Below are 22,919 nucleotides of genomic sequence, written 5' to 3' on the forward strand. Positions count from 1 at the left end.
AGAAAACAAGTTCCTGTTGTTTTAAACCATCAAGTTTGTTACAATTTGTTATAGCAGCCATAGGGAACTGCCTTTCTGATTTCTGTGAACTAATTCTCTTGCTCAATGAGTCATAGCCTATGGATCCTAAATCTCCAGTAACCAGTAGAATTATTGCAAAGAGTCTTTGGATCCTTATATGAAACAAACCTGATGTTAGAGCGTATACATTTATCTTGCATATAGATCTAGTATTATATTTTTTCAAGCATGTCTATATATTATGTTTAATAGGATATTAATTCATAAAGTATTAGTAAACTCATACTAGCTTTTTGTCATTATCCAACTTCTCCAATAATAGATATTGAGAGTAGTATCATTATGTAAGCTTATAAGCACAATTTTACATTTTTATAATTTTTATTGTGATAAACATAACGTTTACTATTTAAACTATTTTTGAAGTACAATTCAATGGCATCAAGTAAATTCACAATGTAGTGCAACCATCAACACTATGTAGGTCCAGAATGTTTTCATCACTCTCAATGGAAACTCCATACCTATTAATCAGTCACTCCCCAATAACCCCTCCTCCAGTCACTAGTAATTACACATCCGCTTTTTCTCTCTCTGGATTTGTCTATTCTGGAAATTTCATATAAATTTGATTATTCAACATGTGTTCTTGGTATCTGGCTTCTTTTATTTAGCATAATGTTTTCAAGGTTCATCCATGCTATAGCATGTATCAGTATTTTATTCCTTTTCATGGCTGAATAAAATTTCATTTTATAAATATATCACATTTTGTTTATCCATCGATATGGTTTAGCTCTGTGTCCCCACCCAAATCTCATGTTGAATTGTAATCCTTATGTGTCAGGGGAGGGGCATGGTGGGAGGTGATTGGATAATGAAGGCAGATTTCCCTCTTGCTGTTCTCAGGATAGTGAATGAGTTCTCATGAGATCTGATGGTTTCGTAAATGTTTGCTTAATGATATTTTTATGAATAATACTAGTTTTATTTCTATATACTATTACATTATAAAGGTATATCACAATTTATTTTACGAATCTTCTATTGTTGAATATGTATGGTGTTTCTGTTTTTTTTGCTACTATGAAAAATACTGTAGTGAATATAACTGAACACATTATTTTTAAAGGATCTCTTTATGATATCAAATATGTAAAAAATGAGATGACTGGGAATACACACACAAAAGACTGATGTTGGATCTTCAACTCACACCAGATACAATAATTAGCTCTAAGTGGATTTTAAAAGAAGAACTAGAACATATAGCTTTTAAAAGAAAACAGAGGTAAAACTACATGACTTTGGATTTGGCAATGGTTTCTTAGATATGACACTAGAAGTTCAAGCAAAAAAGAAAAAATAAACAAACTTGATTTCATAAAATTAAAAACTTTTATACATCAAAGGACCCTATCAAGAGAGTAAAAAGACAATCCATAGAATGGGGGGAAATATTTGCAAATCGTATTTCTGATTAAGATCTTGTATCTAGAATACATAAAAACCTTCTACAATTCAACAACAAAAAGAAAAACAACCCAATTAAAAATAGGCAAAAAACTTGAATGGACTTTTTTCTTCTTTTTTTTTCAGTATAATTCCTTTTAAAAAAATTATTTCAATAATTTTTGGAGAACAGGTATGTTTGGTTACATGGATAAGTTCTTTGGTAGTGGTTTCTGAGATTCTGGTGCACCCATCACCTGAGCAGTGTACACTGCACCCAATGTGTAGTCTTGCATCCCTTCCCCCACTTCCAACACTTCCCCCTGAGTCCCCAGAGTTCCCGAATGGACATTTCTCCAAATAAAATATACAAATGGCCAATAAGCACATGAAAAGATATAAGCTTAAACTGATTAAAAGATAGTATGTGCATATATACAACTGTATAGGCATAGAGAAAATCTTGTGGGATGTACAGCAAGGAGTTATTAATTTTGGCTATATATGGTAGTGGTGTGTGTGTGCTTTTTATTGTCTTCTTTTTGTTTACATCTGTTTTATAAAATTTTTATAGAATGAACATTGTTTTTGTAATTTTTCAAAAAGTTACTGTCTTACTAGTAATGTGTGATCTTCATTTTTTTAAGGATCAGAAACCATTGTTCTAGTCTGTTTAAGCCTCATTCCAACCTGTTCTATCCTGTGTTAGCTGACTGCCCTGTGCTTGGCATCTTGCCTATCTGCTCTCTAATTTCTCCTTAATACTTTTCAGTATAGCAGGCTACACTTTTATGTCAAGTCATTCTACCAAATAGCTCTTGTTCATTGAATTGATCCACCAAAGGAGGTATAGGAGCAGGGACATGACTGATGCAGTGACGACTCCCAAGCCTATACCAGCCCTAATTTCTATTCTTACTCTGCAGTTAAGTTGATCAGAAGATTAGTCTTTTTTTCTAAGCACACTTTCAAAAAATTGTGTAACTGTGACTAGTGACTAATGGAGGCATCGTGGAAACTTGCGTATGCCAAGAGGCAAGAACAAAGATGAGAGCTAAATGCCCAACATCTTTGTTTCTGGTTAAGGCTGACTTATGGAATGCAATATATGTAGTAGCAGCAGTTGCTCTCTAACCCTGCAAACTTCTGTTCATGTTATTTTTATGAGGGCCGATTATGAAATTTTATTACTGGATCTGCTCACCCTTAAACAGTTCTACTCAAATCTTTGGATATAGCATGCTGGTCTGCAACCAACATTTAGTTATTTTTCTCCTTTTTTGTATTTAATGGATTCCGGGAGGTCTGATCTCTTGCCAGTGCTTTCTTTGTGATTTCGTCCAATGACTGTCAGGCAGACATAAAGTCAATTTCTCAGAATCAATTTCTCTCTCTCTCAATCTCTTGCTCTATAGCTATCTATCTATCTCTCTCTATCTCTCTCCTTTCCCTCCGTTCCCCCGTCTCTCCCTCTCTCCTTTCCCTCCCTCTCTTAAAAAGGTCTTATTAATAACATGGGCTTAGAAATTCCACAGTGTGTAATATTTCTTCATTAATGAATATTTGTTTGTCTGAAATGAGATCTTTACTATTTGAACTCATCACTAGGATGAAACTCAGTGAAAGAAATCAGCCATTTGCATCTATTTGCTCTCTTTTTCATTTTTTTTTCCATCTGGATTACCACAGAGTTCTTCTTCCTGTTATTTTCATCTGTCTGAATATTAGTCACAATATTTCTAGTTCCTTTCTAGCTTAAGCTCTTTTCAGCCAGTATCCAGTTAAATCATTTGAAGTAAGCAAGATCATCTTTGATATCTGATCCTAATTGAACTCAAACTTTGTGTACAGATTATACTCTTCATTCAAAAGGCTTCAGATTCCCAGAAATCCATAAACTTTAGAGAGTTTTAGCTCAAGAACCATTTTTCAGTGTGTTTTACCCTTTGATCTTTCTTCTATGCCTGCTCGACAAACATAGACACAATATCTTAAGTCCCTGTGGACATTTTCCCCTGAAATTGTATTTCTTTCTCTCTTAGAAAAAATCAAATTCTTTTTGTTGAGTTCCAGTGTGTTTGGCAATTGTTGGTGCTAATAAATCATAAATAGGAAGCCTCGTTCTCCTAAGAAAAGAAAATAGTAGTCAAATGCCAGTGGAAAAATACCCAGGGCATTACTCCATAAACTTTATTAGATTCAAGAGGAGAATCATTTTTCTCCATATACTCTGATCTTGCCTACGTAGAAGAGTCACCTTGCCAGTGAATTATACCATTTAATTCAGGTAGAAGGAGATGCCATGACAGGAACATGACTGAAGAGAATCTTATGTATGTGACTGTCTTTCAGTCTTCACCTCACAAGATTACATCTGCCTCCTTGAAACAATGTTCCCTTGATTTCTTTGATATCACCACTTGCAGTTTTCTGGCTCTGTTGTTGCTTCCTCCATCATTGATCAAACTTTAAATGCTGGATTTCCTCAGGATATGGTTTTTTTCTCCCTAGATGATTTCATTCATTTCCAACGTTTCAGCTATGTGCCAGTGAAACCATCCTAGATTTTTATACTGAGCCCAAAACCTGCCTACCGTAGGTACTTCATAGGCACCAAAAATTCAACAGGGCAAACAATGTATCCAAGATTTACATTACCTCCCCCAAATTCCTGTTTCCCCTTTAGTGCTTTGCATTTCAGTGAAAAGCACTGCTATACACCCAGTTACTCAAGTCAGAAAATCAAGAGTCATCTTCAACATTACACTCTCTCTTCTGATTAATTACTCACTAAGCCCTATTGATTCTACCACTGACATATCTGTCCACATCTCTCCTTCTCTATTGCCAGGATTCTAGGGCAAGCCAACAGATATCACCACTGCCTCTAGCTTGCACCTTGCCCAGCCTTCCATTCCAATTTGCACACTGTAAACATCGGGACCATTTAGCCATGTAAACCAGATTGTGTCACTCCTGAACATGAAAACCATTCAGGGATTTCTTGTTGCTCCTAGTGTAAAGCCCAAACTCCTGCCCTTACTCACTCTTCTTGTACTATTCTGGCCTTCCTTTACATCCTCCAACATGCCCAGTTCCTTACCATCTTGGTTCCTCTGCACATGCTGCTCTACTTGGAATATCCTTCAGGACTCTGTCCCTCCACCAACGGCTTAATATTCAACTAAATAAACAAATATCACTAGAACTGATACTACATGAACTATGGATGGTAGCATTTAGGAAATTCTTTGGTTCATCAAACAGGAAACACATCAAACAGAAAACACATACATGTCCTACAGGAGGTTCTTCTTCCTGTTTGGCATGCCTACCTTAGAATCAATTAATATAATCAAAGTTTGTCTGTTGTTCTTGTTCATGCAGCAGTACTCTCTTCTATATGGGGAAATGTATAACTTAAAAGAGATGTTTTGCAGTGTCCGCATATTATACTAAAAATGAAAATTTTATTCTGTCATCATGTAGACATAAATCCAGATTTTTGACTTTGTTTCCATTTTTATCCAAATATTTTTAGCTATCTGCACACATTATCTGTTTGATTAAGCTACTCACTTAGTTTCAGGAATCATTAAAATATGATACTTATAATATAGAATTAGATTCCTGTGTATCTAAGCCATCTGTTGAGGTTAAAGATGAAATAATTATTTTAATAATAACATCTGGATGACAAGATTTCTCAAACAGAATTATATTTATTGGCAAGACAGGGCATCAGAAAAGGTTAACAGTAAGATTACATTTGGATTGGATGGTTATTGCTCAGTAATTTTCTTTTTCCTATATTATTTACATTTTATACATGTATTTAAAAAGATAAATTGCCTTTGCTTTATGTTTGACTATATGTCTTTTCCCAGTAACACAAAAAGGATATTGCCAATGGGAAATGTTAAAACAATGCCCCATCTCAGACCGATTTTATCCCTAGATTACTCAGAGTTTAAAATAAATAAGAGGCAAATTGTCCTAGGCATGTAACCGGATACTGTCCAAGGCCTGTCTCCTACTATAACAGGTGTGCTTTCAATGGCCCTTTATTGCTCTTCTTCTCCTCCTCTTGTTCTGTTGTCCCCTAGAGTCAACAGCTGTGACTACTGTTTGGTCTCTATAGCACCCAGATTCCTTTTTCCTTTAGTCTTTCAGCAATCTCATTTTCCTAATATATTCGTGTTACTGCTATTGACTGTGCGACAGTATATGTTGCAGTAGCTGTTAGACTCTGAAATTCTATTTAATCTAGTTTTGTTACAAATAACTCCTAAATTTGGTAGATTATACTGAAGCCAACACTTTCTGGGCATGGCCAAAACAACCTGGCTCTCCACGTCATTCTGTAAAACCCTGAAGCTTTAGTTGGGAATGAACTAGGACACCAAAGTAAAGCAAATGTCTTAAGCCTACCCTAGGCGAAACATACATTCTCCGCCCAAACATTCATCCCTCACTATTTAAAAAAAAAAACAAAAACTATTTATTGAACAATTACTTCGTGCAAGGCTTTATACATGGAAATAGAGATACCAAGATTATTAAGATACAGTCTTCGTCCTTAAGACTTAGAAGTCTGCTGAGCACAGTGGCTCATGCCTGTGATGCCAGCACTTTGGGAGGCCAAGGCAGGAGGATTGCTTGAGCCCAGGAGTTCAAGACCAGCATGAGCAATATACTGGGATTCCATCTCTACAAAAAGTTAAAAAATAAGCCCGGCATGGTGGCACATACTTGTGGTCCCAGCTACTTGGGAGGTTGAGGTGAGAGGATCACTTGAGCCTGGGAGGTGGAGGTTGCAGTGAGAGCTATGATCACGCCACGGCACTCCAGCTGGGTGACAGAGTGAGACCCTGTCTCAAAAAAAAAAAAAAAAAAAAAACACTTAAGAGTCTTATAATAGAGACAGACTCAAAAGCAGACAATTACCATAAAATATGGTAAATAAGGATGAAAGAGGCCAGGCACAGTGGCTCAGGCCTGTAATCCCAGCACTTTGGGAAGCTGAGGCTGGCAGATCACTTGAGGCCAGGAATTTGAGACCAGCCTGGCAAACATGGCGAAAACCTGTCTCCACTAAAAATACAAAAATTAACCCGGTATGGTCGCGCATGCCTGTAGTCCCTTCTACTCCAGAGGCTGAGGCATGAGAATTGCTTGAACCCGGGAGGCAGGGGTTGCAGTGAGCCGAGATTGTGCCACTGTATCCCAGCCTGGGTGACAGAGCAAGACCCTGTCTCAAAACAAACAAACAAAAAAATAGCATGAAAGAGAACTGTGGATCAAAAAAAGACACTTTAGGGTCAGAAACCTTCCCAGAGGAAGTGATATCTAAGTGGAAATCCAAAAGATATGCAGGAATTAACTTCACTGAACACTAGAAAATAGATATCTCAAGTAAGAAGCGCAGTGTTTACAAAGGCACAAAACCTTGAAGTAACATGGCTTACTACTGAGTGAACGATCAGTAGTCCCTCATGGCTAGAATGTACGATTCAAGGATAGAGTGACGGGCACAGTAAAAGAAGCCTGTGGAGGAGTGCAGGGGCAAGTCAACTAGGCTAAGAAGCACGCACTTTATCATTTAGGGCAATGGGGATCCACAAAAATGTTTTAAGTAGGGGCATGATACGATCAGAATAGAGCCTTACTTAGATGGTCCACCTTGGTGGCAGTATGGAAAATAGATAGGAAAGGGTCAAGACTGCTGTCAAAATGATCCAGATGAGAGATAAGGGTAAACTAAGGCATTGGTAGAGAGAATGGAGAGGGGCTGGCATATTAGAGACATTTAGAAGGTTGAATTGCCAGTACATGTAATAATACAGTTACGATACAACATGGGAAGTGCTGTAATAATGGTAAATACAAATTACTGTCTAGAAGAGAAAGCAAACATTTTTTTTGTCTGAAAGAGTTGGGGAGATGAGTTTTGGTTATCCTAGGCAGAAGAAACAACATATGTGAGAGCACAGATGAGTGAAAGTAATTGTGTGTCCAGTGAATGGCACGAGTGGTGTGTGTTGTGAGTGTATGTATGTGTGTGTATGTTTAGCAACAGAGCACTTTTCCCAACTAAATCTTTCTCCAAACCTCAATATTTAAAATAGACAGAAGTGATGGACCACTTTTGGCAAAATATTTCACTGGCAGAACTCTGGAGCATCCTGCCCTGTGAGTTTCTGTGGAGCTTAGTTGATAACCTGCTGGGGTAGAAACTTATTTGCTTAAGTCCAAATCACTAAGCTAGGCTAAAAGTGGATGATTAGACTACTTAAGGAGAAATTAAATTAGCTGCCTCTTACAAGTTTTCTTGATCCATTCCTCCCTCAATCTAAGCTGTGTGCCATGTACTAGCTAAAGCACTGCAAAGAGCTTTATTCAACCTCTGCAATTAAGGGGAAGCTGAGAAACCAATTCCTTTGTCCATAGGGCCAATTGCATTTTAGCAATCCCCCATACCCCTTCATCAGTCTTTTACACTTTAGTATTAACATAAGTAAATGAGTGTCTTATCCCAAGGACATATGCAATGTATGCATATTGAGTTCTAGGTTGAATACATGAGTTCTGAGGTCCCATCTCACGCTGTCTGGATAATGACTCTTAAAACCATGTTAATGTATCTTGGTGGGGGTCAGGAGGGATAATGCCTTCCTCCATACTCCAGTTTCCTGCTTTTTACATTATTCTGTTCTTTGGGTTAATGTTCTTCACCCTGGGTGCATATACTCCCAAGGCACCCTCAGACTTAAAGAGATACATAGGTAGGTATTATTTGTGTGTCTTTTTGTTTTTAACAATTTTCCAGATTTTTAACTTCCATGTGTACTCTTTCCTAAATTTGCTTTGTGTGAGAACATACCTGATGGTTCTACTTTCCCACTTCCTTTCTCCCACTTTACAAAATAAAGGCACATCTCTAACTCATCTCAAGGCTTACCTTGGTGCCTGGCCCCAAAACATGAAAACTTCTTGAGCACCAAAAGGCATCATTGGAAATATTGATGTTGATATTGAGAAATGTGTGAGCACAAGTACTAAGTGCATCACTTTAATGATGGGATAACAAATACTTTTATAAAGGCAAGTCGTTTCCAATGCCTTGCTTTCAACAAAATCAGAGGAGACTCTAACCAAGTTGTCATTTGCTAGATCATTACACAGATAGATTATATTACGATCTATCATAAAAATTATGTTAGATATAATGTAATCTTTGGCATATATTTAGGAAAATGCTTAATTGAATGATATTATTTTAACTAAACTTTCATTCTTATCTCATTTACATGAACAAGATTTCTCAACATCTTAAGTATACTAAAAATATTGAACTTGTTCTCATTCTAACAATAAGTAACATTGATCCACAGATATATGAACTACTTTAAAAAATCCCCTTCCATCACATTAAGAGATACATTCCCAATAATATTCTATTTTATGTTTATTAATTATAAGGTTTTATAATATATTTATGTTACTCTAACCAGTCATGTGCTAATGATTATAAAAAACAAAAAAGTCCCAAAGACTCTGAGCCTTAAAGTCACAGGAATAAAATTTTTTTACAATGTAAATTTCCATGTTTTATGGTAGGAATTGGGATGTCATAACAAAAGATATTCTAAACAAAAATATATTACATTAGGATAAAATTCTGTGGTGTGAATAGAATCAAAATATAAGTTCAAGAGATAAAAGTATGATATAAAATTTCTGGCTGTGCCGGGCGCAGTGGCTCATGCCTGTAATCCCAGCACTTTGGGAGGCCAAGGCAGGCAGATCATCTGAGGTCAGGAGTTCAAGACCAGCCTGGACAACATGGAAAACCCCATCTCTACTAAAAATGCAAAAATTAGCTGGGTGGATTACATGCCTGTAATCCCAGCTACTCAGGAGGCAGAGGCAGGAGAATTGCTTGAAGCTGGAAAGCGGAGGTTGCAGTGAGCCGAGATCATGCCACTGCACTCCAGCCTGGGTGACAAAGTGAAACTCTGTCTCAAAAAAAAAAAAAAAAAAAAATCTGGCTGTGCAAAAGGAGTATCTTTCTCAGGTGCAGTGGCTCATGCCTATAATCTCAACCACTTTGGGAAGCCAAGGAAGGAGGACTGCTTGAGTACAGGAGTTTGAGACCAGGCTGGGCAATATAGTGAGATCCCATCTCTACAAACAATAAAAATAAAATTTAGCCAGGCACAGTGGTGTGTGCCTATGGTCCCAGCTACTCAGGAGACTGAGGTGGGAGGATCACTTGAGCCTGGGAGGTTGACACTGCCATAAGCCGTGATGGCACCACTGCACTCCAGCCTGGATGACAGTGTGAGACTCTGTCTCAAAAAAAAAAAAAAAAAGAAAAAGAAAGAAAAAGAAAAAGAAAAGAAAAGGAGTATCTTCATGTATCTTTTACATGGATAATGGTGGATATCAAACTGCTATGGTAATTGGTCCCACTTATATTTTTTAAAAGGATGCAACAGTTTTATTTTCAAACATCAATATTTGCAATATGCCAGAAATTACATCACCTGAAATATTTAAGCTTTCGTAAATCCCTCCATAGTTGTTAGATGTCAACTTTAAGATATGTTATGGAGTCCAGGTATGATATGGTAGCTTATTCCTGTAATTCCAGCATTTTGGTGGGTCAAAGTGGGAGGATCGCTTGAGGCCAAGAGTTCCGGACCAGCCTGGGCAACATAGCAAGATCCCATCTCTATTTTTTAAAAAGAAGAAAAAAGATATCTATGGAGCATAGAGTTTTTCCAAAATTCCTTTAGAGGTTATGCAAGTAAAAATAGGTGAAGGCCACTGTTTAGGGTAGAGAATTCACTAAGCGCTGTTTTAACCTACCTCCATCTTCAGGGGTTCCTGTTCCCAAGAAGTGCCAAGGGTGAAGTAAAACTGTAGCTATTGTGTCACTAATTTGTTCCCTTTTCAGGCCAGAAACAGAGCCTCTTCCTAGGCCAGACACAAGACCTTCCTTCCCACTAACTTTTTGTGTCTCTACTTTTAACCTCTGTGGCCACTTGTGCCTTCACTTTCCTTTAGCTCTCCCTGCTTCCCCTTTCCTAACTCAAACTTTCAACAGGGCTTCTCTTCTTCCTTTGCCTGAGTACAAATATGCCTTTAATTGAATATGATGAATTCACAACAGCTATAAATTGAAATTTTCAGAAGCCAAAAGAGGGAGGCTTCAAGTTGCAGTCTCTGGAAACATTTACAGCCAGCTGCTAAGGGCTCACAGCTGCCCCTCTTCCCCAGAGAATTGCCCTGGTCTAATACGAACTGCCCATCAAGGAGGCTACACCCTGGTCTGGAAGCACTCCCTAGCCAGAAACCTGATAAGAGCTTCAAAAGGCTGGTCTCTTGACACCAGAGGGAACAACATTGCTGTGCGGTTTATGCTCAAGAACCATCTGCCATGGATCAAGTCAGTGTGCACCTGTCCTTCCCAGTTCTAAAATCAAGCACACCCTTCTCCCCCTTGTTGATATGTTCTATCAGACATCTTTCCCCCAAACAGACCAGTTCTGGATACATTGAAAATCTGTAGACATAGATACCTCCTCCCAATGCCAGTCCCTATGATCTCTGATAGTACCTGCTGTCTTAGAGAACTCTAGCAACTCTGTTGCCTTCTGCCCAGTACGAACTTCCCGCTGCTTTTGCTCCATTTGTTTGAATAAATGAATAGATGAATGAATGCATCACAAACAGTGGCTTGTTCTCTATGTTCCTCGGCTTCAAGGCTGTGATCAGGTTGTGAAGAGCTAACAGAGTTCTTATGTTTTGTAGAGATGTTGTTTCACCATGTCGGCTAGGCTGGTCTCGAACTCCGGCCTCACGTGATCTGCCCCCCTTGGCCTCCCAAAGTGCTGGGATTACAGAGGTGCGCCACGACGCCTGGCTGAGATTTTTTTCTTTGACCCATGTGTTATTTAGAAGTATGTTTTTAATCTCCAAGTATTTGGAGATTTTCCAGTTATTGCTTTCAAGCACATTCCATTATGGTCTGGGAGCAGGCATTGTATGAGTTCTATTCTTTGGTATTTGTTAAGGTGTGTTTTAGGGTCCAGAATACAGTCTATCTTGGTGAGTGTTGCATGTGAGGTTGAGAAGAATGTGTGTTCTGCAATTGGATGAAGTTATCTGGAAATTTCAATTATATCCAGTTTAATGATGGTGCTGTCGAGTTCAACTATGTCCTTACTGATCTTCTGCCTGCTGCACCTGTCCATTTCTGATGGCGGAGTGTTGAAGACTCCAACTATAATAGTGGACTCATCTATCTCTCTTTTTCAGTTCTATTGGGTTTTGCTCTGTTGTCAGGAGCATACACGTCAAGAATTATTATGTATTCAGGGAGAACTAACCCCTTCATCATTATGTAATGCCCCTCTTTATCCCTGATAACTTTCCCTGCTCCAAAATAGCTTTGTCTGAAATTAATATAACTACTGCCACTTTCTTTTTATTAGTGTTAGCACATTATATCTTTCTCCATCCATTTACTTTTAATCTTATGTGTTTATATTTAAAGTGGGCTTCTTGTACATAACATGCTATTGGGTCTTGGTTTTATGGAGGGGGGCTTTTTGTTTTTTGGTTTTTTTTTTTTTTTTTTTTTTGACAGAGTTTTGCTCGTCTCCCAGGCTGGGGTGCAATGGCATGACCTCAGCTCACTGCAACCTCTGCCTCCCGGGTTCAAGAGATTCTCCTGCCTCAGCCTCCTGAGTAGCTGGGATTACAGGCGCCCACCACCATGCCTGGTTAATTTTTATATTTTTAGTAGAGATGGGGTTTCATCATGTTGGCCACTTATATCAAACTCCTGACCTCAGGTGGTCCACCCACCTCGGTTTCCTAAAGTGCTGGGATTACAGGCATGAGCCACCGTGCCCAGCCAGCTCTTGTTTTTTTGATCCACTCTGAAAAATCTGTCTTTTAAATGGCACATTTAGACCACTGACATTCAAAGTGATTATTGATGTAATTGAGTTAATATCTACCATATTCGGTGGGGTGCGGTAGCTCGTGCCTACAGTCCCAACACTTTAGGAGGCCAAGGCGGGTGGATCACTTGAAGTCAGGAGTTTGAGATCAGCCTGGTCAACATGGTGAAACCCCACCTTTAATAAAATTACAAAAATTAGCCGGGCATGGTGGTGCATGCCTGTAATCGTAGCTACTTGGGAGACTGAGGCAGGAGAATCACTTAAACCCGAGAGATGGAGGTGGCAGTGAGCCGAGATCACTCCACTGCTCTCCAACCTGAGTGATGAAGTAAGACTCTGTCTCAAAACAAACAAAACCAAACAAAACAAAACAATGTGAAAAAAAATCTAACATATTCTTTACTGTTCTCTATTTGTTGCCCTTGTTATTTGTTCCTGTTTTTGGCTTTTCATTCCTTTTCTCTCTTTTGTGGTTTTAATTGATATTTTATGTGATTCCATTTTTCTCTTCCTTTTAGCATGTCAGTCATACTTCTTTATTTTTTTAACTTTTTGTATTGGTTGCCTTAGAGTTTGCAATATACATTTACAACTAATCTAATTCCATTTTCAAATATCACTATACCACTTCACAGGTAGTGCAAATGCCTTATAATAACAAACAATTTTAATTATTTCATCTTGTCTCTTGTTTCTTTACTGTCATTCATTTCACTTATATATAAGAATATGTAAGCATATATATATACACACGCATAAGCACACATAATCAAATATATTGTTGCTATTATTATTTTGGACTATTAGACCAACTAAGAATAAGAAAAATAAAAGTATTTATATTACCTTCACTTATTCATTCTCCAATGCTGTTCCTTTTGTATGTAGATCTGAGTTGCTAACCTATATCATTTTCCTTCTTTCTGATACACTTCTTTTAATATTTCTTGCATGACAGGTCTATTGGCAACAATGACCCTCACATTTTGTCTGAAGAATGTCTTTAGTTATCCTTCACTTTTGAAGGATATTTTTTTTCCTTCTGTTAGAAAGTTATTGAAGGATAATTTTGCAGTGTACTGAATTCTAGGTTAGTGAATTTTTCTCTTAACACTTTAAACACTTCACTCCACCGTCTTCTTGCTTGCATGGTTTCTGAGACGAAGCTGGATGTAATTCTTATTTTTGCTTTTCTATAGGTAATGTAGTTTTTTCCCCTCTGGCTTCATTCAAGATTTTTTCTTTATCTTTGATTCTTTGAAGTTTGAACTATGATATGCCCAGGTGTCTTTTTTTGGTATTTACTATGCTTGCTGTTCTCTGAATTTCTTGGATCTACAGTCTGATGTCTGACCTTAATTTGGGGAAATTTTCAGTCATCATTGCTTCTAATATTTCTTCTGTTCGTTTCTTTCTTCTTCTTCTAGTATTCCCATGATTACATCTTTTGTACTTGTCTCACAGTTCGTGGATATTCTGTTCTGCTACTTTGAGTCTTTTTTTTTTGCCTTTGATTTTCAGTTTGGAAAGTTTTCGTTGTCATATCCTCAAGCTCAGAGATTCTTTCCTCAGCCACATCCAGTCTACTAATAAGCCCATGAAAGGCATTCTTCATTTCGATTCCAATGTTTTTAACTCCTAGCATTTCTTTTGATTCTTTCTTAGAATTTCCATCTCTCTACTTACATTATCCATCTGTTCTTTGATGTTGTCTACTTTTTTCATTAAAGCCTTTAGCACATTAATCATAGATTTTTTTAAATTCTTGGTCTGATAATTCCAACATTCTTGCCATATCTGAATCTGGTTCTAGTGCTTGCCCTGTCTTTTCAAATAGTATTTTTTGGTTTTTCATACGCCTTGTAATTTTCTTGGTCATGGACATGATGTGGTGAGAGAAAGGAACTGCTGTAAATAGACCTCTAGTAATGTAGTGGTAAGGTGTGAGGCAGGGCAAGCATTCTATAGCCCTATAGTCTCAGCCTTTTAGTGAGCCTGTGTCCCTGTACTGTGTACTTTACAAATGCTTCTCAGTCCTCCGCACCTCCAAATTTGGTAAAACACGATGGCTACAGTGGGCTGGCATTGGGTATTTCCCTTCTCCCAGGTCACTTAAACTCTCATGAAACTCCAGTAGGTTAGGCTCTGGTTAAATAGTTTCTCCTGGGGGCAGACTTTTTCAGACCTATAATTCCAGCACTTTGGAGGGCTAACACAGGAGGATTGCTTGAGCTCAGGAGTTTGAAACCAGCCTAAGTCACATAGTGAGACCCTTTATTTACAAAAAATAAAATAAAATAAATTAGCTGAGCATGGTGGTGTTTGTCTGTCATCCCAGCTGCTTAAGAGGCTGAGGTGGGGGGATTGTTTGAGCCCGGGAGGTGGAGGCTGCAGTGAGACATGATCATGCCAGTGCACTCCAGCCTAGGTGACAGAGCAAGGCCCCCTCTCAAAAAAAAAATTGAAATAAAAATTTTAAAAATAAAAATAAAGAACACGGCCGGGTGTGGTGGCTCGTGCCTGTAATTCCAGTACTTTGGGAGACCAAAGTGGGAGGATCACTGGAGTCCAGGAATTTGAGACCAGCCTGGCCAACATGGCGAAACCTCATCTCTACTAAAAATACAAGTTAGCCAGGTGTGGTGGCACATAAATGTAATCCCAGCTACTCGGGAGGTTGAGGCATGAGAATCGCTTGAACCCAGGAGGTGCAGGTTGCAGTGAGCCAGGATGGTGACACAGCACCTCCTGGGTGACAGAGTGAGACCTTGTCTCAAAAAAAATAAGAAAGAAAGAAAGAACAGGATGCTCTGGCTTATTTCAAAATGATTTCCTTTCCCCTCCCCTTGCTGGAATTTCAAGATTTCTTTTTTTTTTTTTTTTTTTTTAACCTGAAGATTTTATTAGCAATAATGATGAAGTTGTGGAAAATAATGGACATGATGTGACCGCTACTGAATTAGATCCCTTTCTGACAAACTCATCTGAAAGTGAGATAGTTGCTTCTGAGTCAAGTAGAAGCCTAACAGAAGAGCAACAACAAAAAATTGAGAGAAATAAACAACTGGTCTTAGAAAGAAGGCGGGCAAAGCTGCTAAGTAATAGTCAGTCCCTAGGAAATGATACGTTAATGAATGCACCCAGGGCATAGACAGTTGAGGTTAATACTTGATGAGGATCAAAAGGAGGAGTCAATTGTGTTAAGGGAAGACACGCTAGACAATCCACGTAATGATGCTCCTGCTAATACTTTAAATGAAGAGGAGGAATTAAAATTAGAGGACACACTGCTGGATCAGTCTTTCACAAATGTGCAACAGTAATTTGAAGCTTCATCCAGAAATGTTACTGAATGCTACATGAGTTTCCATTAAGATAAAATGTATCTGTTAGCTCACCATCCTGCAAGCTTGGTGTTACTATGGGTTTTTTTTTTTTTTTTTTTTTTTTTTTAGATGGAGTTTCTCTCTTGTTACCCAGGCTGGAGTGAAATGGTACCATCTCTGCTCACTGCAGCCTCCACCTCCCTGGCTGAAGCGATTCTCCTGCGTCAGTCCCCTGAGTAGCTAGGACTACAGGCGTCTGCCACCACGCCTGGCCAATTTTCCGTATTTTCAATAGAGATGGGATTTCCCCATGTTGGCCAGGCTGGTCTCAAAATCCCGACCTCAGGTGATCCACCTGCCTCAGCCTCCCAAAGCGCTGGGACTACAGGCATGAGCCACCATGCCTGGCCATATTTTTTTCTTCTTTGAGCGAAAGTCTTTAGGTAGTAAAATTTTTACAGATTCTTGTTTAAAATCTGGTATTTATTTATAATTATTCTTGTCACTTTAGTTAGATCTATTTATTCTCTTTAGTGTTTGTTTTTATATAGATATGACTTTATAAAATGATTAGGGCCGGGCGCGGTGGATCACGCCTGTAATCCCAGCACTTCGGGAGGCCGAGGTGGGCGGATCACTAGGTTAGGAGATCAAGACCATCCTGGCCAACATGGTGAAATCTGGTCTCTACCAAAAATACAAAAAACTAGCTGGGTGCGGTGGCAGGTGCGGTGGCGGGTGCCTGTAGTCCCAGCCACTCAGGAGGCTGAGGCAGGAGAATGGCATGAACCCGGGAGGCAGAGCCTGTAGTGAGCCGAGATTGCACCACTGCACTCCAGCCTGGGTGACAGAGCGAGACTCTGTCCCCGCTTCAAAAAAAAAAATAAAATAAAAATAAAATGATTAGTAGGTAATAAGCAGTTTCTGCTGATGATCTATCATTGAATGCCTTGTTTTCACTAAGTTGGAGGTTTTGTTTGTTTGTTTGTTTAGATGGAGTCTCACTCTGTTGCCCAGGCTGGAGTGCAGTGGCGAAATCTCGGCTCACTGCAACCTCTGCCTCTGGGTTGAAGCGATTCTCCTGCCTCAGCCTCTCGAGCAGCTGGGACTACAGGCACGAGCCACCACGCCCAGCTACTTTTTTTTTTTTGTATTATTATTATTATTATTATTATTATTTATGAGGTATTTATTGATGATTCTTCGGTGTTTCTCGGAGAGGGGGATATGGCAGGGTCATAGGATAATAGTGGAGAGAAGGTCAGGAGATAAACACATGAACAAAGGTCTCTGGTTTTCCTAGGCAGAGGACCCTGCGGCCTTCTGCAGTGTTTGTGCCCCTGGGTACTTGAGATTAGGGAGTGGTGATGACTCTTAAAGAGCATGCTGCCTTCAAGCATCTGTTTAACAAAGCACATCTTGCACCGTCCTTAATCCATTTAACTCTGAGTTGACACAGCACATGTTTCAGAGAGCACGGGGCTGGGGGCAAGGCCATAGATCAACAGCATCCCAAGGCAGAAGAATTTCTCCTAGTCAGAACAAAATGGAGTCTCCTATGCCCACTTCTTTCTACACAGACACAGCAACAATCTGATCTCTCCTTCCTTTCCCCACACATCCCCCCCTTCTTTTCAACAAAACCGCCATCGTCCTCATGGCCCGCTCCCGATGGTCGCTGTCTCTTTGGAGCTGTTGGGTACACCTCCCAGACAGGTTGGCCGGGTAGAGGCGCTCCTCACATCCCAGATGGGGCGGCCGGGCAGAGGCGCTCCTCACTTCCTCCCAGAAGGGGTGGCAGCCAGGCAGAGGCGCTCCTCACCTCCCAGACGGGGCGGACGGGCAGAGGCGCTCCTCATCTCCCAGATGGGGTGGCCAGGCTGAGGCGCTCCTCACTTCCCAGACGATGGGCGGCCAGGCAGAGGCACTCCTCACCTCCCAGACAGGGTGGCCAGGCAGAGGCGCTCCTCACCCCCCAGACGGGGCGGCCGGGCAGAGGTGCTCCTCACTTCCTCCCAGACGGCATGGCGGCCGGGCAGAGGCACTCCTCACCTCCCAGACAGGGCGGCTGGGCAGAGGCACTCCTCATCTCCCAGACGGGGCGGCCGGGCAGAGGTGCTCCTCACTTCCCAGACGGGGCAACCAGGCAGAGGCACTCCTCACCTCCCAGACGGGGCGGCCAGGCAGAGGCGCTCCTCGCTTCCTCCCAGACGGGGTGGCAGCCAGGCAGAGGTGCTCCTCACCTCCCAGACGGGACGACCGGGCAGAGGCGCTCCTCACTTCCCAGACGGGGCGGCCGGGCAGAGGGGCTCCTCACATCCCAGACGATGGGCGGCCAGGCAGAGACGCTCCTCACTTCCTAGACGGGGTGGCGGCGGGGCAGAGGCTGTAATCTTAGCACTTTAGGAGGCCAAGGCAGGCGGCTGGGAGGTGGAGGTTGCAGCGAGCCGAGATCATGCCACTGCACTCCAACCTGAGCAACATTGAGCATTGAGTGAGCGAGACTCCGTCTGCAATCCCAGCACCTCAGGAGGCCGAGGCGGGCAGATCACTGGAGGCCAGGAGCTGGACACCAGCCCGGTCAACACGGCGAAACCCCGTCTCCACCAAAAATACAAAAACCATTCAGGCGTGGCGGCACGCGCCTGCAATCCCAGGCACTCGGCAGGCCGAGGCAGGAGAATCACAGGAGCCTGAGGCAGGGAGGTTGCAGCTAGCCGAGATCACGGCAGTACAGTCCAGCTTCGGCAACAGAGGGAGACCGAAAAAAGAAGGAGAGGAAGACCGAAGGAGAGGGAGAGGGAGAGGGAGAGGGAGAGGGAGAGGGAGAGGGAGAGGGAGAGGGAGAGGGAGAAGGAGAAATTTCAAGGTTTCTCTCTGATATTCACTGTGAAAAACAGATCAAGCTCCTGTCCCCATGACCGGGGCACCCTGGAGTTTTTAACTCTCAGAGGTGTACCCACTTAGCTTTCAGCAATTCCTCAACTATAGTTCAGGTTTTCCTACCACTGCACTGGTTCCTACAGAGGTTTTTGTTCTGATAAATTGTGATTCTCTGTATTTGCCTGTCTCTCCAATTTCAGGGGCAGTGGTTTCCCCTGTGACCTCACTTCTCTTTTGTATCAAAGAATAGTTGTTGGTTTTTCAGTTTTTTTCTGATTTTTGCTTGTTACTAGAATGGAATGGCAACTTCCATGCTTCTTACATGCTGAACTGGAAACCAGAAGTATCATTCAAAGCATTTTTAACAGGCTTAGTTTTTTAGTTTTTTTGCAAACTTCTAAACTAGCCTCCTAAATTAATATTACACTAATAGGCATATTAGTGTATGCCTGAGCCCCCAGTCCCACAATGGAAACTTTTCCATTTCCTCAACAGATTTGCATCTCCTTTCCCTGATTATTGAGGATTGTAAATACACACAACTTTTTACCTCTGCCATAATGTGCTCTTTATTATTCACCATTGTTTCTACCATAGGAGTCAACATCCTATAAAATACTGATTATTTCTCACCAATTTCAATGTTTTAATTCTCTTTATTATTCTTTTTTTGATACAGGGTCTCACTCTGTTGCCCAGGCTGGAGTACAGTGGTGCAATCATAGCCCACTGCAACCTCAAACTCCTGGGCTCAAAGGCTCCTCCCACTTTTGCCTCACGAGTAGTGGGACTACAGGTACATGCCATCATGCGTGGCTAATTTTTGCATGTTTTGTAGAGACAGGATTTCCCTGTGTTGCCTAGACTGATCTCGAACTCCTGGCCTCAAACTATCCTCCTGCCTCAGCCTCTCAAAGTGCTGAGTTTACAGGCTTGAGCCACCAGGACTGGCTGAGTTTATTTTTAAAGGGTTTGAGGTAACTCATATTTCAGAAACTCAAATGAAGATGTCTATAGATAGTTAAAAACATAGGTGTTGCAAAAGAGGTGAAAGGTCAGGGCCAAAAATGTATATTGAAGAGGGGTTTTCTCTTATTATGTTGCCATTCATATAAGCTTAGTCTTTATATTTGGCATGAAGTCTGGGCATCTGATTACAGTGTTAAAAACCTAAAAAAAAAAAAAGTAGGGCTGGGTGTGGTGGCTCATGCCTATAATCCTAGCACTTTCGGAAGCCAACACTAAAGAATCACTTGAGTCCAGGAGTTTGAGACCAGCCTGGGCAACACAGCAAGACTTTGTTTCTTTTTTTTTTTTTAACAAAAACTTGTTTTTTAAAAAAAGAAAATTACTAAACAAAAATGTCTAGCTGCTCTTTCTTCTGAATGATCTTTTAGAAATTTTTATTTAAAGGAAATTTCTGGAAAAGAAAGTCTATTTGGGATTGCAGAGTAAGGATAGATTTCGTTATTTCTTGCAAACTGTCTGAGAAATCCTTTGAGACTGTGTAGTAATAAGATAATGAAGTAGATAAACTGTCTATTCCGGTTCCTGTAGCTGTAGCCATTCCTAACCCTATAAGTAGGGGTATTAGTTGTATGGCTCTGTGCTTACGGACTTGAGCTTTGAGGACAACTGATAGGGTCTGATTTCCTGGGGCGATGTTAATGTTGGTACTTAGGGAGACTCCTAGAATTGGGGTGTTGCTGGGACTGCTGCATTTCCTTACTAAGCCTTGAGATTTTAAATGTCTAACAATATCCTGTAATCCTTTATGAGCTTCAGGCCTTAAGGGATATTGCCTTTGATAAGGAAAAGTGGTGGGGTCTTTTAGCCTGATTTGGACTCAGCAGGCATTTTTTGCCCGTCTGAATTGTCCTTCCAATGCCTAGACTTCAGGGTTGATTCGCTCCTCAAGTAGGGGACAATAAATGGGTAACTTGTTCCCCATACTCATGTAGATAATGGCTCCAGCTTTGGCTAATATGTACCTCCCTAATAAGGGTGTGGGACTTTCAGGCATAACAAGAAAGGCATGTGGAAAGAGCAAAGTCTCCCAATTACAACTAAGGAAGTGGGAGAAATACCTGGTTACAGGCTGTCCCAGGACTCCTTGGATGGTAATGGACCTTGAGGACAGCTGTCCCGGGCAGGAGATTCACACTGAGAAGGCCATGCCAGTGTCCAGGAGGAAGTCAATTTCCTGGCCCTCAATGGTTAAATGTACCCGGGGCTCAGTAAGGGTGATGACATGAGCTGGCACTTGCCCCGGGCACCCTCAGTCCTGTTGTTGGATCATCTGGTTGGGGGCTTCTGGCCCAGAGAACCTTTGTTCTCTGGGGCAGTGTGCCTTCCAGTGATTGCCTTGGCATAGTGGACATGGGTGAGGGGGCAGCTTGTTTTTCGTTGGACAGTCTTTTTTTAAAGTGTCCTTGCAAACCACACTGATAACAAGCCCTACTGGGTGATTGGCCTGCTCCATTTTCTGTCCTCTCTGAACCACCAAGGTTTGTTTGTCCGAGGGCCATGATTAAAGCTGCAGCCTTTCTCTGATCTTGCTTTTCCTTTTGGGCCTGTTCCTCTTGGTCCCTATTATAGAACACCAAGGTTGCCAGGTTTAATAATGCCTCCAGATTTTGTTCAGAGCCCAGGGTTTGCTTTTGGAGCTTTCTCCTGATATCTGCAGCTGAGTGGGTAATAAATTTATCTTTAGGATCAATTGACCCTCAAGTGAGTTGGGGAGTATATTTTCTTAAGGCCTCCCATGGCCGCTCGAAGAAGGTGGAAGGATTTTCTTCCTTTCCCTGAGTTATGGTGGGCATCATTGAATAATTCATGGGCTTTTTCCTAGTTCTCCTTAGTCCTTCTAGAACACAGGTCAACAGATGTTTGCGACTCCAGTCCCCATGATCTGAGTTGAGGTCCCAGTGGGGCTCCATACTGGGGATGGCTTGCTGACCGGTAGGGAATTTGTCCCTTTCTTCAGCTGTCATTCTATCATTTACTTGACTAAGATGCCAGGTATCTCCAAACTCTTGGGCTGCAGCTAAAGCCACATTCTTTTCATTAAAGGCCAGGGTTTGATCTTACAATAGCATGACTTCTTTCCAGGTGAGATTGAAGGTTTGCCCTACACCCTGTAGGACATCTATATACCTATCAGGATCATCTGAAAACTTCCCTAGGTCTGCCTTTATCTGCTTTAAATCAGAGAGGGAGAAGGGGACATGTACGTGGGTTGGGCCAAATTCCCCTCCCCCTACAGCTTGAAGGGGACTTAACCAATAGCCCAGGGGTTTTTGTGGTCCCTTGGAGATTTTTTTTGCTTGTTTCCCTCTGGGCAGGGGAAATTAGAGGAGACTTATCATTAATAGGAAGGGGAGCTATAGGGAGGCTAGGATATGGGGCTAAGCAGAGAGGTCCTCTTGTGGGATGTAAATTGCAAGCTTTGCATAGTTGTGTATTCTCCTTCAATGAAAAGAAAGCTCGGACATAAGGTATTTCACTCCATTTGCCTTCCCTCTTACAGAAAAGGTCAAGCTGCAGGATAGTATTGTAATTTATACTTCTCTCAGGTGGCCATGTTTCCCCATCAGAGAGAGAATATTGGGGCCAGGCCATAGTGCAGACAAAAATGAGCTGCTTCTTTTTCATGGTTTGTGGGTCAAATTGGTTCCAATGGCTTAGGATGCATTTCAAGGGTGAGCCTGTTGATACCTGAGTGTTTCCCATCTGAAAGAAAAAACCACCCATGGTTTTGGTTTGTTTGTTCCCCACCCCCTCCCTGCTGCTGGCTGCCCAAGAACCCACAATGGTCCCTGGACCCTGCTGATCAGAATAGTAGCGCTCACTGATGCAGCAGCAGAAACCCTAGTTTCCCTCTTAGACCACAAACAGAACCGAGGAAGGTCAGATTTAGTGGCCCTTAATGATGCATTCTTGAAAACCTGCACCCTTGCCTTTCCTCTTAGACCACAAAGAGGACCGAGAAAAATCTGATTTAGTGGCCCTTACCAATGCATTCTCAAAAACCTGTTAGAGTCCTAAGCATTTTTTCCTGTTAGTATTGGGACCTTACCCCGTCCTATAAAGATGTTATGCCCCAAAACTGAAGAGGAGGGCCACACTCTGAGGGAGGGAAGGGATCTTCAGGGTTGGAAAGTGACACCTTTTTTCCTCACCTCTCATCATATGAATAGGAAGGATATCATTTCTGAGGCTCCCCATATCCTAGCTTCAGGAATAGCTCTTGTTAGGC

The sequence above is a fragment of the Pongo pygmaeus genome, chromosome X (genome assembly GCF_028885625.2).
Source record: "Pongo pygmaeus isolate AG05252 chromosome X, NHGRI_mPonPyg2-v2.0_pri, whole genome shotgun sequence".
Classification (NCBI taxonomy): Eukaryota; Metazoa; Chordata; class Mammalia; order Primates; family Hominidae; genus Pongo; species Pongo pygmaeus.